The sequence below is a fragment of the Lactuca saligna genome, chromosome 1 (assembly GCF_052625555.1).
Source record: "Lactuca saligna cultivar CGN05327 chromosome 1, ASM5262555v1, whole genome shotgun sequence".
NCBI lineage: Eukaryota > Viridiplantae > Streptophyta > Magnoliopsida > Asterales > Asteraceae > Lactuca > Lactuca saligna.
Window position 1 is genome coordinate 1,332,559 of NC_136417.1, and position 16,519 is coordinate 1,349,077.

General features: G+C 32.9%; 2 long non-coding RNA genes across 7 annotated transcripts; one reads left to right on the forward strand and one right to left on the reverse strand.

Moving 5' to 3' along the window:
- Positions 1–11,303: 11,303 nt before the first annotated feature.
- LOC144998403 (uncharacterized) lies at positions 11,304–16,303 on the reverse strand. Of its 2 annotated transcripts, none has more exons than XR_013660676.1 (4): positions 15,983–16,303; positions 15,591–15,791; positions 15,388–15,500; positions 11,304–14,216 (listed from the first exon to the last, which is right to left on the reverse strand). It is a non-coding gene; the product is annotated as an uncharacterized LOC144998403 (long non-coding RNA). The 2 variants fall into 2 exon arrangements; XR_013660421.1 differs by lacking the exon at positions 11,304–14,216 and adding an exon at positions 14,230–14,814.
- LOC144999650 (uncharacterized) lies at positions 12,050–14,821 on the forward strand. Of its 5 annotated transcripts, XR_013661370.1 has the most exons (5): positions 12,050–12,436; positions 12,797–12,887; positions 13,040–13,947; positions 14,103–14,184; positions 14,338–14,821. It is a non-coding gene; the product is annotated as an uncharacterized LOC144999650 (long non-coding RNA). The 5 variants fall into 5 exon arrangements; XR_013661166.1 differs by having other exon boundaries at positions 12,050–13,240; positions 13,861–13,947; XR_013661286.1 differs by having other exon boundaries at positions 12,050–12,887.
- Positions 16,304–16,519: the final 216 nt, after the last annotated feature.

Genomic DNA, 16,519 nt, shown 5'->3' on the forward strand with positions numbered 1-16,519 from the left:
TCAGAAGAACCATATCCCGACTTGGATCCGATATACCTGGGCCCTATGCATTATGTATGAAAGACTAGGAGGCGGCTCCTGGCATACTGTATGCTATTATGTAATGTAGGAAGACTCAGGGGTTAGCCCTAAGAATTATGTATGAAATACCAGGAGGTGGCTCCTGGAATACTATATGCTATTATGTAATGTAGGAAGACCTGGGGGTTAGCCCTAGGCATCATGTACGAAAGACCAGGAGGTGGTTCCTGGCACACTGTATGCTAATTGGCTAAGTAGAGTAGTATGTATGCTAGTTGTCTTTGTGATGCTTGCATGGAAGACCAGGAGGTGGCTCTTGGCACTTGTCTGTAAGACCCACTAGGCGGCCCCCAGCTTGGCAAGAATGACCACGAGGCGGCCCGTGGCATAATGACAAGACTATGTGTGGCACATAGCACCTTTATTGATTATGATATATGTATGGCTCACGGTTATGTATGGAATGTATGGTTCAGTTGATATGTATGTATGTGATATTTGGGAAACTCACTAAGCTTTGTGCTTATGGTTTTCAGTTTTGGTTTTAGGTACCTCCAGTTTTCAAATAAAGGAGCTCGGGACGATCGCAACGCATACACTATGTTTTCCGCAATATGTGATTTCTGGAAATGAACTCTGATAAATGTTTTCTTTGAAATGCTTTTCAATGTGTGATCAACATTACAAATGTGTTTTAGTTATATTAAAAATAAAATTTTTACCCTGAAACTTTGGGATGTTACATTTTCATGGCTTAATAAAGCATGGCATCAAGTCGTAGATCCAAAATGCTCTCCAAAACCTATGTCTTCATGCATGGAAGAATGGGAATATCCGAGTTCCTATTTTTATAGTTATTATAGGGCAACAACCTCTAAAATACTGAGAAAGGACCATTACAAGTTCTCGAGTAGCTTTTACTCACAAAAACCAAACCATGGGGCCAAAACATGCCAAAACAAAACCCAAATCTAGATCTAAGCGAAAGAACTATAAATTATCTTTATACCTATAAAACATGCTAGGTGAAAAATCAAGTCTGGATCTACAAGCTCCAAGCTCCATAAGACCTCTCCAATGGACTTCTTCTTCTTCAACATGCCCCAAAACACATAAAGTATCACTCTAAGAGCTCAAGAACCTCACGAGGTGGCTAGGGTTTCGAAATGGAGCTTTGGGATAGCAGGGGTTGGTGATAAGGGAGGCCTCAAGGGACTTAAGGTCCTTAAATAGGGGCTCAACGCTAAAATTTAGGTTTTGGAGTTTGCAAGAGTACCCCCAGCGTACTCGAAGGTGTCCACAATTCGTTTAATGAATTATGCCCAACGTACTCCTAGTATACGCCCACCGTAATTCAAAAATCTAAAAGTTCCACTTCAACTTCAAACAACTATAACTTCTTCGTTTCAACTTCGTTCTCATGTTTCTTTATATGCACAGAAAGGTATAGAAGAGCTCTACAGTCCTATCTAATCGGTTTTTACTTAAAACATATGTCACACCCCCGAACCGGACGGCGGAAACGTCCGAGGGCTATCGTGACTCATTGAATACCATCACAATGCATATACATGAAACATAACATTATACATCACCAACATTTGGAATGATACAACTGGTAGCGTTTACATTCATTACATTGTTCAAAACATTACATTCTCAAAAAAAATAACTGTTTGATACTACTTAAACCACAGCAAAACGTCATAGAGTACAAATCATTCTTCAGCTTACCTGTTACCTGAGAATACAAGTATTTTGAAAAATGTCAACATATGAAATGTTGGTGAGTTCATAAGTAGTGTTTGAAATCCAATGTATTGTTTGAAAACCATCAGAAAATCCGATATTTTCTAAAAATAGAATAGTGTAAAAATATGCGAAGATCCATGAGTATGCTTGTTTGAATTCTATAGATGTAAGCGTAAGAGTTGTGAAATTCGACCGGTAATTCATAATTGTACTTGTTGAAAACCCTAGGAAAACCCGACGTTTTCCTATCACTTTGCTTTACTTAGTTTGTATACTGTTGTTTCGTTGCGTTAGAGGTAATCGTTGAGCTCCGGAGGCATTGCGAGTACAGTGGGTGGTGAAGTGTTGTGACGTGCGTTAATGAAAACGTCCCATCGACAACCTTACAAGCGATCCCTTAGGCGTCACTCGTAATTATTCACACAACTCAATCCTCCCGGACTTGTGTAGTCCCACGACCGGAGGGAAGGAGAGAAGGTGCGAAACCCTCGGTATTTCCCCGCGTCGTTCAAGACTATTGCAATTGCGAAGGGCCTGAAGCCCAATCCCGCAATCGTGAGTTCCCGACTTTACTAGCAGCACTGAAGGACCCTTGGGGACCAGCAGCATGTTTGCCATTGAAAGTCCTTTTACGTTATGTCGGGTCGGTAAAACCCAACACTTCGTAAGAGAGAGAGGTCTTCGGGCCTTAAGATCAGGTCATTGGGCTAGCTAGGCTCAACAAACAAGATTTTACACTTTTGGGGCCCAAAGGTGGTGCGTAGACGTCTGTGCACACTCGCATGTATAGTGACTTCCCAATCGTTATTAGTTATGAATTGTAATGTCGTAATGTCATAGTGTCGTCGTGTTAGTAGTTTCGGATTTTTATTGGTTCGAGACCGAACCAATTCGTTTGACAACGACTTTTGGTGTTGTAATGTATTGTATTTCGTCGATAGTTGTGGTACCATCATTTGATCAAATTGCATGTATTGAACTAGTCTTGAGAATTTTTCTGTTTTTAGCCCCTCATTATTTATAAAAATTTACTTTTTCAATCCTTTATTTAAAACTTTCCGGTTTGGTCCTTAAATCGATTTTCTTGACATTTTAATACCAAAAATTATTGAAATTAATATTTTTTAGCATATTTTTCATTGAAGACAGTTTAAGTCCTTGAAATTTCAGTTTTCTCGATTATAACCCATCTTTTCGCAAGTTTGACAATTTTGGCCCAAATTGAAATTTTTTTGCAACTTTAGTCCCCTTTAAATTTAAAAAGCATTCTAAACCTTTGAAAAGGACTTGGATCACTTATAGTCCACTGTTTTACAGAAAAAATGCAGTTTTGGCCCTCCAAAACAGAAAATTTCGCATATTGGGCCTCATTGGGCCGAAAATGTCATCTTTAGCCCATTAAGCTTGGAATTTATGTTTTTAACCCTCCAAATAGTATATTTTCAGAAAATACATTATGTAAACTGTTTTGACTCATCTCACCCATCAGATTTCGAAATAATTCATTTTAGGCCCTTCAACTTTGTATTTTCAACATTTTATGTCAAAAAAATGAGTTTTTAGCCCAAATTAAGTGTTGTCAAGCCATTTGGCTATTTTTCTTAGTATACTTTGCATGTAGTAGTATATTTTATGCTATAATAAAATACATATCTCGGTTTTTAGCATTTCATAACTAGATCTAGCATCAAAATCATACAAAACATACATATAAGCATAGAAATCAACCACAACATACACATAATGATGGATCTACACCTTTGCTTGTATTCTCCCCCACAAAAGCTTATGAAAACTGAAAATAAGGGGGTATGAAACTCACCTTGGGTGTTGATTCGGTTTTTGAAGAAAGAATGGAAGAAATGAAGTGATTTTTGGCCTTTGCACTCCTTGATGAAGTTTTCGAGTTTATGGAGTTTTCTAGAGTGCAAGATCACGATTTTTGCATGGATTAGGAAGGGATTTTGATAAAACAAGGAATACAAGTCATAGATCCAAGCAAAACCTTACCTTAGATGATGATTTTTGTGGAAGAACTTCCTTGAATGCTTCCTAAATCTCGAGATTTTGGATGGAGAAGAAGAAAGAAACCTTGAGTGATCTAGAGAGTGTTTGTGAGAGATGTGTGTGTGTGTGGGTGTTGCTCGGCCGAGAGTGAGAGAGAGAGAGGAAGAAGAAATGATGTTTGAGGTGAGGTTTGCATGGAGACATGAGTCTCTTGCATGGAAGTCCAAAAGATAAAAGTGATGTGGCATGAGAAAGTCAAACCCTTCTCTTGGGCTTGCTTTGGGCCGAGAACATGGAAGGAGGAAGGAAAAATTTGGATTTTTGCTCCTAAGCCCAATATTAGAGTTAGTCTTAGGTATTTATTGGCCTTATAAAATAAAATTGTGATTTTTATGTTTTAATAAGCTAGATTGGGTTAATCATGGATCAAAGCTTTCAATTTATTTCATTCTAGGCCCAATATGGCCCATAATATTGAAATAAATGAATGTGGGTCCAATTAGAGCCCAATTAGGGTTCTAAACCCATGATAGTCCAATTGGAAGCTTATTGGTCCATTTGGATCCAATAAGGAAGTTATAGTCCAAAATGGACTTAACAAGAACTTCTAGGGTTTTCCAATTGCTTGATGTAGTGAATTGGGGTTTAGTTTTCCATTGAGTAAGCATCATACATGCTTTTGAGTTTTTGATTTCAACATTTACTTGAGTATAGTGATTACAAGACATAAAATTTCTAGTTGTGACAACATATTGGACTAATATCCTTCGATCATGAAAGAATTCTGATGCATCACTTTTACCATTTAACCTTCTCACGTTAAAACACGAACCAAGAGCTTGGATCACCTACCATAGATTATCCACATCCAATATGGTCTAAACTCTAATCCTTTGAAATCTCAATGCCTCTACTTGATCCATTTAATGCCTATAATCCCGAAATAAATTATTTCTCGAAACAAGATGTTACTAATTCAAATAATCTATATAGTTTTAAGTTTAATGATAGGTATAAATATAAATTGTTTTATATTACTTTTTTTTTAAACTATTGTTGTTAACTAATTTAATAAATCACTTTGAAAAATATTATATTACTATAAAGAGTAGTTTTTAGATATTATTTTAGTTAATTCTACAATTCTATTTAGGTTTCCATTTAACACATTTAAGCATTTCAAATAATCTACCATATTAATAATATTTTATCAGTATGACGTTAAATACGTTAGAAGTTAAAATGACAAGAGCTTCAAATCAATATATTAAAATCACTTATGAATATATCTTTTTATTGCAAAACATCAGTAAAGTTTATAAGGAAAGTAAAAAATCAATAATCTTTAACGAATATAACTCGAAAGTTTTGTCCTTAAACTGAAAACTATATCGAATAATTTGTGGAAAGCTTGATTGAGTTATTATATGTTTTTCTTTTATCTTTTATTCTATTAATTTTCATTTAAAATTTAGTAGGGCCGATTAAATGTTCGTGACTTCTAATGCTTTAAGACACAACGAATTAAAAGAACATAAATTTGATCGATTTAGTAAGTTATATGTTTAAGAAAGAATAGTAAACGCGATATCATGATTAGTTCGGATATATATATATATATATATATATATATATATATATATATATATATATATATATATATATATTGATTTCTATATATAACAAACAACAAATAGTATGAAAATACAATAACTTTTACTGACATAAAAACACTAAAATATATATTTTAAAATTTATATTCAACAAACAAATTAAACATTCGTAAAATTATCAAAAAAGAATACATAGAAATCTATATAAGGTTTACATATTCTATACATTGAGAAACATAATAAATTTCTCAAATTTTTATGCTACAAAACTTATTTCTTCAACTCTTTACATCTCTTTTAACTTTCCATATTTGAATTATAAAACCACTTCAATCATATAAACGTCGTTTTGTAGGAAAATCTTATGTATATGCTATTAATATGTCTAGAATATATATATATATATATATATATATATATATATATATATATATATATATATATATATATATAGGGAGAGGATCAAATGAGAACACCTAAAAGGTTGAGAACGCGAGAACAGTTCTAAACCAATCAATATATAAGGGCATATTAGTAATTGTATATTTAAATTAAATTAAAATAAAATAAAATCAATCAAATTCCCTTAAATTTAGGATCAGTTACCAAAATAGAAGGAAATATTTGATTTTTTATTTTTCTTATTATTGAAATATAAAAAAATATTTTTATCAAAAAAAAAAAAAAATTAAAACTAAAAAATTTAATTTTTTTTTCTTAAAAAATGTTTTTTTTTCTCCAATTTCACATCTATTTTTAAACAATCAGATTATTAAAAAAACGTTTATACCACGATTAAAAAATGTTTTTATTTTTTATTTTTTACCAATATATCAAAAAGATTAATCATTTCAACCGAATATGTATAATCATACAAAAATAAAAACATATTTATAGTCATATATGAATCTGTTGTAATCGTTAATGAATAGATGAATTAAATTATAATAATAAATGAATATAACACAATTTATAGAAAAAAAACTACAATACAACTATAATCATAAATCAATAAAAATATATCTAGATTACACATTTATTCATAAATAATAACACAACAAGTTACAATGTAATACATATCTATTTTTCTATAATCACATTTGAATACAACATAAACAAAAACTATAATAAAAATAATTAATTATTCATAAATGAATATATATCATTGATCACAAATGAATACAAATCCAATCATAATGAATACCACTCTAATCATAATGAATACCACTCTAATTAGAAGAATCAGAAGAATAACTCAACCAGTCAGCAAAAAAAAGCCTCAAGTCAAATTTAACCCTGGTGAAATCAAAAGAGGCAACATCCTCTTGGCTTTTCCCCCTCACCTCGAACGCTTGTAGTGGAAAGGATGACAAAATGTGACGCGAGCCAGAGGAGCACCACGGTCGGGATTGTGGATGATTTCGCTGATTACACCCTTGAGGTAACCATTGTGTTCTCCAAAGTCGAGGCTGCGCAACCTAGCTGGCCCCTTCCGGTGGTGGGTATGGGGCTTAAAGAACGACCCTGCTCCCTTACATTGTGCCCTAATCACACGCCTGATTTCTGGTTCTCTCTTATCTCTCTGTCTCTCTCTCTCTTGCACATACTCGGTGGCTAGGATTTGGGGACGACGACAACATTTGGGGAGTGAAGATCCTGATATACGGTTTGGCAATCGACAGTAAGTAGTAATATGGGCCGAGCTCTGTTGTATTGATAATTTAGATGGCTGTTACAGGCATCAAGAATCCGTATACTAATCTTCAATAGTCAAATTTCAAACAAAATTGAACCATGATAAATTCACAGCAACAAACCAGCATAATCGATGGTCCTTTTCCCCCCTCCTCTTTGCGATCAATCTGCCACCACCAAGCCCCCTTCTTCCTTTTCTTCTTCTTCATTCGCTGCCAAGAATAACCACCGTGAGGTTCTGATTTAGATGGAGCGATTGAGACCGATGTACAGGTGAGGGAGGCGTGCCCTAGGTATAGAGAGAAAACTAAAGTCGACAATAGTGGAGTGAATAATGAAATCATAGGTTTATAGAGACATTGAGAGATTTTAGGAGTTGTTTAAAATAAGGGAATGATTAATTACCATGATACCCTTTTCTTATTCTTAATTCAAATTAATTGAATTTAAACATTTTAATAATAACAAAATTCTTAATTAATTAGAGCCTTAGATCTAAGATAATAGATGAATGAGATCTGTTCTCGCGTTCTCAACCTTTTAGGTGTTCTCATTTGATCCTATATATATATATATATATATATATATATATATATATATATATATATATATATATATGAGGAGAAAAAGTTATTAGTAAATGATATTAATTTTACATACATAAAAAATTCATTCACTTAACTAATTATATAATTATATTAATATTGAGTTCCCAATTCAACAGTTCTTACTGTTGATTGGACCAAAAAAAAAATTCTTTTAGGTTTAAATTTTTTTCTTAAGGTTTTTAACTATATACGTGTCCCTTTAATCCGTTCTTCTCTTTCTACATGTTTCTCCTACAGCCACTTCGTCTTCCAATAACAAACCACCGCTATGACATTCGCCACCATATTACTTTAAGATGCAGAAGAACCTACCACCGATCCATCTTACTTTAACCCTCCACCGATTGATTCGCTCTCTAGAATCTTGGCTTTTTCCATTATCTATCGATTCCTCTCCATCTAACCCTTCCCACCTCCTCTTCCACAACCCTTTCGATCTCCCTTGGTTGACTAAAGATCCACAATCGCTTGAGGTAACTTCCTTTAACCGTGTTTCTGTTAACATCCACTAATCCATCTTTCTATTTGTTTCTCTGTTACACTTTATTTTCTCCCTTCCTCTCTTCCAATGGCTTCGCCGCTTCAGCTTCAATCAGACCAGGGCCACATAAGCTATCGTTGGTTTCTTCCTATGATAGAAATTCGATCAGACCAGGCCCACATAAGCTATCGTTAGGGTTGAGTTTTGGGTTTATGATGTGGTTTCAAGTGTACATATGTTTAATCAACCAAGTACTCTCGATTTAGTTTCTCAGTTTTGTTTTGATTTCGTATTTTAGAATTGTTTACCAATCTTCTTCCTCATGTTTGAAAATTATGTTGTGTTGCTCATCATAGCTTCATTTGCCCTAATTACCAGCTTTTATGCCCCCTTAGTTCATAACCAAATTGATATGAATTCCCTTAATTCTATTTTATTGTAGTCAAGTTCAACCTTCAACAACCCAAAATTTATGTGTTACAAAGTCAAAGAAGTGTAAACGGAAACTTATTACCAGCTGTAGTTGACAATGTTTCGTAAAGACCACACATGTAACCCTGAACAAAAAAAAAACAAATTCAAAAACTATGATATAACACACCTAATCTGAGTTTCATCTTTAATTTTGGTATATCAACAACCTTGCCAAACTAATTCTTTAGAATGTTAAAAGTAAGAGGTTTACTATTATGCTTCCACCATTTGTTTTACTGAAAATTTAACAGGATATTAAAAAAAATCGGTTAACATGATTCGTTTTCACAAAAAAAAAAAAAACATAAATTGTTGTTGCTCTAAGAAGAACATTTCTGGAACTTATTTACAAATTGACTGTCATGAATTGATAAGGAATAGATGGTTTACATATGCAAAGAGCAATAACGAAGTGTAATTACTCTAAAAGCATTGTTGAAACATCTCAAATTGGACTTTGCACCATTTTAAATGTTTCAAAGATCATTCTAATGGTAACATCATTGGAAGGGCACTGGAATTGTGCGACATGAAAATGATTTGGATATGAGTTTGTTTATGAGAATTTCTATCCATCCTGATATATATTCTGCAAGAAGGGCCTTTCTGGAAGTTCAAGTGAAGAATTATTGGTTACATTTTGTGATAATATTCCTTAGGGATGACAAGATATGTTGTATTATATAAGACTAAATTACAAAGAAAACAAAAAATTAAATAGTGAAAGTTGGTGAGATTAGATTATATATGTTTCAATCTATACATATACTTCTTTATTCATTTATTTCTTTTTTGGGTTTTTGTTTTTGACTGTTTTGTTAAATCCTGTGAATTCTTAACTTAAAAAAGTTTTCTAATGGCTTTTGATTCTTTGTTGGTTGAAAAATTATTTTGTTGTTCAGATCTGTCGCTGTGTTCCAAGGTAAAAATGGTTGGTAGTTTTTCTGATGCTTTGTTTGGATTTAAGGGGTACTTTGGTCATATTGAAAATACGATGCAAGAAAACACCAATAGCAAGGTTTATCTGGATCAATCTTCAGAGGGTTGGCTAGATAATTGTCTAATAAATGATACAGAGATGCATTTATGTGCTGGTGATTTGTATGTTATTTATTTATTTATTTATTATTTTTTTTATAAACCTCATTAATTAATAACCAAAAAGATTTGGCTAATTTTAACAAGTTCATAACAGGAATCCATCTAACAAAGATAGTAAGGTTAAAAAGCCATTGAATTTGTTGATAAGTTAATTTGATTTTTATTCGATTAGTAAATACAAACACACCTACTTCAATTGGTAAGGTTAAAAAGCCATTGAATTTGTTGATCTGTTACATATGTTGACTGTAGGAAATTCTTGGTACAGTTTTTTTAACAATGGCAAATTTGTGATTAGCAGGGCTAATGTATTGGGAGAAAACACGGAGGCGGTGTTTGCAACTTATGATCCAGCTCACAGAATATGGGCTAAAGATTTTTTACAAATATGAAATGTGTCAGTAGAATTTGATACTTGAACACAGAAGGTAAATTTTCATCGGACTTTGCTCAATTATAAATGATTTTTGCATCCCTTCAGTTGTGATTCCGGTTTAAATGTCTGGTCTTTTAACTGTGATTCCTTTAACTGTGATGATGTTTGTACTTTATATCTTTTACTGACTCATAAATGAATCATGATCATATTTATCCATTTTTTTTTAACTTTTCTGGCACATTGCATTTCAACATGGGGCCATAATGTGGAGAATGTATAGGACGGTGGTATCATATTTGTATGGATTCGTGAACCAGTTTATGAGGTCGGTTACGAAATTATCCAATTCCCCTTATTAATTCAATTGCATTTAAGGCTGTTGATTGATATACCAACAATTAATTTTTTTGATTTTATCCTAATTCAATTTGATTTAACTTATTTCATCATGAACTTGTCAAAAGAGGAACACCAATTAAACAAGAAACCATTGATTGATCGCAATTAGGGCTTTCACATTGATCACATATTGAATTTATTGTTTCTTCAATATCTTCTTCTGCCTTTCTATTTGTACTCAATTGAATGTAGTATCTATTGATTTGTATGTGTGGAATTCAGTTAGTTGATCTCGAAATAGTATTTAAATTACCATGGTCAGTACTGATTTGCTGTTCTGATTGCAAAATGTGAGAAATTTTGCACGTTGGGTTGGAGTTGGAGGTAGATCTGATCTAAAGTTTAGATAAAATTATTATAGTCAAGTTGGCGGCTCAGGTCAATCAGAGGTATTATGCCGGAAGAAATGGCAGCAATGTTGCCACTACGCATCAGGTAGCTACTCCTCTAAGTTGTGAATCTAATTTGAATGGGGTTTTCTCCTGTTTAAGTTAAATGTGAAAATGAAAAGAGATTTGAATTTACTGTTGATTCAGATGTACAAGATGTATCCAAAAGGCCAAGCTAGAGGGAGGCATAGGTTACATCTCAAACAGATCATCCAAGCTGAAAATTACCAAAATGATCCTCCATAATAGCAGATGTTTGTATAATTTTTTTTGTTAAATTTTATAATGATGCAAGCCAAAATCCCTTATTCTATAACTATCTTAAATTATTACACTTTCAATTTGAACATAAAAACATTGTAATTTGGGTTGGATTTCAAGTGATTCCAGCTTATAAGTCATTTTCATCGTCACTTAATGGGTTAAGATGTCATTTAACTCATAGTAACCAAGGGTGGAGAATATTGTACATTTTACCAAGTTGAGTAATGGAATATGTATTTTGGTAATTTCTTTGCAATCAATTGGGATCTGCTTTCTTGGGCGAGAGGAATGGAATCAGTCTTTCCAATGTTCCTGTTAGTCACTTTTCGTATCTGTAACTGTATGTTTTACAACTGAACACTTTCTAACCCCCGCAAAGCGGGGGTCCTTCCCTAGTCTACTCTAATAAATGAGGGTTTTTTTGCCACATGTCCTTTTCTCCTTCATTTGGACACATGACATTTTCTAAAAATTTTAAATTTTCTATTTTTCACTTGTCATTTTATTGTATTTTTCATTTTATTAAATTAAAATTCCACATTTAATATATAAGGTAATATATATGTAAGGTATTTATTAGAAAATGGTTTATATATGTAATGTATCCAATACATTAAAGTCTCATTAATTTTAATAATTCAAAAATTTTCTTATTTTTCTTATAAATTCAAACTTTTCAAATTATTAAAATTTTATATTTAATTTTTTTTAAATAAACTCATGTAATACATGGGTCTCACACCTAGTTATATAAATATATTAAAAGAGGGTTCCCAATCCAACAGTTCTTTGTTGTTATTGATTGATTTTTTTTCTTTCTTTTTTGGTTTGCTGGGGTTTTTTTTAATATTTCTTTTGATAGTGGATTACACGTGAAATTTCTTCCCGGTTATTTTTTTGCTTGCTGGTACACTACGGTTACCACAACCTCAACAACCCACCGCCCATTGACGCTTATGTGGATGCTTCCCTTCTCCCCAGAAACATCTATCTCTCTCTAAAGTCATCTTCCCACGCTTCCAGCTTCTTTCCTATCCCTTATTCCCCTCTTCCCCACCGCCTCTTTTCCACCACCACCTCAACCGATCAACAACCATCTGGGGTTGACGTCCCACCAGCGGAGACGAGGCAGACGATCGGCCCACCACGACGCCTGCTTACAAAGGTGGAGAAGAGGACGTCACCAACGCCACCGCCTCCATCATCGTTGCCATCATCCTAATTCATGAGCCCTAATTTCCCCTTTATCAGAGGTAATTGATATTGATTACAGATCTCCGTCACCGCCAGCTTCTACTCACCTCCTATTCTTCAATTTTGGTTTATAATTTGATTGATTAATTGTTTATATGGAAACATACATTCTCACGTCTCTCATATAAACTACTCTTCTCCACCTTTGTAATTGGAGCCACAGGTAAAAAAATTGACATTTCTTCTTTGATTTTACGGCATGGTTAACGTGTGTGTTAAGTTTTTCTTCTGGTTTGTAGCTAATTTTTGTATTTCTGTAGGATTGTATATATTTGTGTATTTGTTTGTATTTATGTGTGGCTTTGTATCTATGTGTGGTGTGTACATTAACGAAGAAATTGGGACTTTGAGGTCTGTAGGGATTTATGAACAAAATAAGAAGTGGATTGAGGCATAAAGATGAAAATTGTGTGAATTTTGATCGTCGACCTCAATTTCCCAGCAAAAAAGGTAGTGTTCTTCATTTTTCTTGCTATATTCTTCATCATGTACCTTCTAGGTTCAGGAATATTTAGAGAAACTCACATTGCAAATTTAAACTATTAAACAAAAAAAGAAATGTCATAATCATGAAACAAAAATCTTAACACAGTCCATTGCAGCCAATATAGACGATCTTTAAACCTTTTACCCGTAGAGTTCTACTACCTGCTATGGAAGCACATCAACCAATTTCGAAACAAATTTAACTTCAATGTCATTAATGCTGCATCCAACAGACGCTGCCCAACAACACTAAGCCAGAAAACAAGAGAAGGGTAATATGGTCCAAACAACAAACATGGAATCACCAGCAACAACAAGTAAATCCTTCTTCAAAGGAACATTAAAGTTTGATTCGATACTTCACTCTCGACTTATTTTCTATTTTTACTTAATATCATATTTATGATTACTTTCTTATAGTTTTCCTTCTTTAAATTACCAAATCCTCTGTTCCTGTAATTTTTGTTAAATAATTTATTAAAAAAAAAATCCCTATCACCATTTTAAAAGTTTTCATAGATAGTATTAACGATATTTTTGAAATTTGCAACTTAGTTTTATTAAAATACAATTTCTTATGGTTGAGGTATAACATATGATTATGAACACGATGTGCTTATCTCATTAAGTAGATCCATATTTTTGTTGTTGTTGTTGTACTTTGTTGATTCGGTTTTGTTAAATAGATAATAAGGGCATTTTGGTATTTGTTATCAGCAGAGCATGTTGATATATGCTGCTAGATATTATAATCCACATGTTTGATTTTGTTTTTATAGTTAAAAAGATACATATGTTAGGCAGTTGAAGGACAAGTCAGCAATAAGATCTTTACCAACATTCAGATACAAACATACTTACTTTGATTTAAGAAAAAGTCATTATTACATATTTATTATTCAATCACTGAAGCTTTTTGTATTCCATATGAGTGTAGGGATGCTCTAGCAAGTTTTCAAAGCATCAGGATATGAGAGTTAAATGATGTCACCAAAAAATTTCCGCTATAGATAATACCTTAAAGGTAATCTCCCCTACAAACCCATTTATAAAGTTCATATTTCAAAATTTTTACAAAATTACCCATTTGAAGAAATTACCAAATTAATCAAACTGTTTAGAGATGGATTTAAGAGCCTTTAAAAGATGATGATTTTTTTTTTTTTTTTTTAAATTTAGGTCCACTCACAGAAAAACTGTTTTGATCATTAAAACACCACTTCCAAGCTATATGTGCCACAGATGCCAAAGTAAATCCCAGGTAGATTAATCAGTCTTGGTCATTTTTCTTTTCTGTATACATGTAGTGAACAAATTAAGCATCAGCATGTGTTAATTATATAAAGATTAACAACATATATAGTTGAATGGATGAAATGAGAGTTTTATGATTTTATTTTTCTTGCTTATGCAGGGTATACAACAGAATAAGAGTAGCATTGTAGTTATTGGGCTTAGTTTACTATGGTAAGTCTTTCAACTATTTTTCTGAAGAACAATGAGATGAAGAAACTTTTTTTGATTGTAAATGCCAGGTCATCATATAAATGTATTTTTGATTCTCACTTCATAATAATGTAAGAGCTTATGGTACTGAAACCTCGAACAAAACAAGAGCAAAGATGATCCTAGCAATAAATATAGCCTGATTTCACTCTATGTGATTGCAGAAGTCGAATTGTGAGAATAAAGCTATCAAGACTTTTTGTATTTCGATCATTTGTATGTGCAATGTGGGATAACAGTTGTAGGAAGATTTGTTTCCCAAAAATATTTGTCTTAATATCTCTTTGTAAACTTGATGGCTTCCAACCCCCGCAAAACGGGGGATCTTCACTAGTTATAATATATAAGTTAAGGACTCAGGGCTGTTCCAAGCATATTGTGGGTCCTGGACGAGAGGGAAAAATCGGCACTTAAAATACATAAATTTCATCAAGATTTTATAATAACTTAATAATTGAAAAAAATTATTTATACTATCTTCTATCTATAATATTTTCCATAAAACATTTGGGCCCTTTTAAAATATGGGTTCTAAATGCAGTGGCGGAGTCAGGATCAAAATTAAGGGGTATCTTGAAAAAAAATCGTGTAACATACAATAAGATCTATGAATGAGATGGTCAATAAAAACTTTGTGTTGACTAAACCAGCACTCACCAATTACAGTGATTTGTACTTTATTACTTAATGACTTTTTATAAATTTGTCCTCATTCATTCCATCTTTTACTTAATTAGAAAGAAGAAAAAGAAACAAGGCCTAAATGTTTCTTTAGATAGTGCAAGATCAAACCTAAGACCTCTGCTTCTTCTTCATTGCAGCTTCTCTCTATAAGTAACAAGATAAAAATAACTTCCAAACACTTAAAATTGATTAACTTAAATAATACATCCAAACACTCTTATATGGCTATATACATCATGGAATGAAATAATGGTGAAAAAAATAAAGAGAGTACCATTGAACGAATCCTATTACGCTCCTCATCATCATTAAGAAAGAATTGTAACTTCATATGTATAATTCCACCTCCTTCAATGAGAAACAAGTCATCCCAAGTACCCTTTATACCTAAGCCCAATATCAAATTGATCACTGATTAGAACCAAATTAACCTAATTCTATACAACGTGAGATGAATTCCAACGTTTTATTATAAACCTGAATTTGATATTTGATTTCCCTCGGAATCCTAAATTGAGATGATCAAATTGTGGCGTAGATTCATCAATGGACCGTGCCAAAACCAATATGTCGAATCACTATTCATAAGGAAAAAAAAAACTTAACTTTACAGTTTCGAATCATACAAAGAGAAAGTCTCTTTCTCCCTAGCTTCATGCTCGATTTTCCCCAATGCAACTACATGATAAATTGGATCAATAACTACATGATATGGACTCGGACTTTGAAGTGAAATCAGAGCAACATAGACAAATCATTCGCGTTAAATATATAGACAGATGCCGATTTGAGTTAAATTAACTAAAATAAATCAAAAGAAAATTCTAATGCTAGATCCAAAGAATATTGAGGGCTTCTAGAGTACGTACCCTTTGAAATTCACGGGGCACAATGTCGAGGAGATAGAATGATTCAGAAGATGAGATGAAGAAGACGATTCAAAATCCACTGGAGCTCCATTCCATTTTCGAGATCTCGATCGAGTGAGCTGGTATGTGGGTAGAACGAATCCATGTTTCGAGATCTCCGGAAATATTTACACTAATAATTTTTTGAAGAGCATCCCGGGATACATCGGGATCCAATGTGCCTCCGCCTATGTCTAGACGGTCGTTTCTATCGTTCACTTTTTGTGATAGGTGTATTAAGAATTATTATAAGTAGTTATTAATCGATTGAAATTAAAAGGTTGTATACATCTGAAATAAATATGAATTGATTTTTTTTTTATAAAATTTATAAAAGTTATTAATATGCATATGTTTTAGGCCAATCTTGTATTGCATATTGCTCTTGTATATACGGCCTATCACATAACGCCAACAAGGGAACCGCGACGTGTATTGTAAATGTTGCAAAAATTGTTTTCACGGACCAAACGTGTTAAAAGTTTATGCTGAAAACTA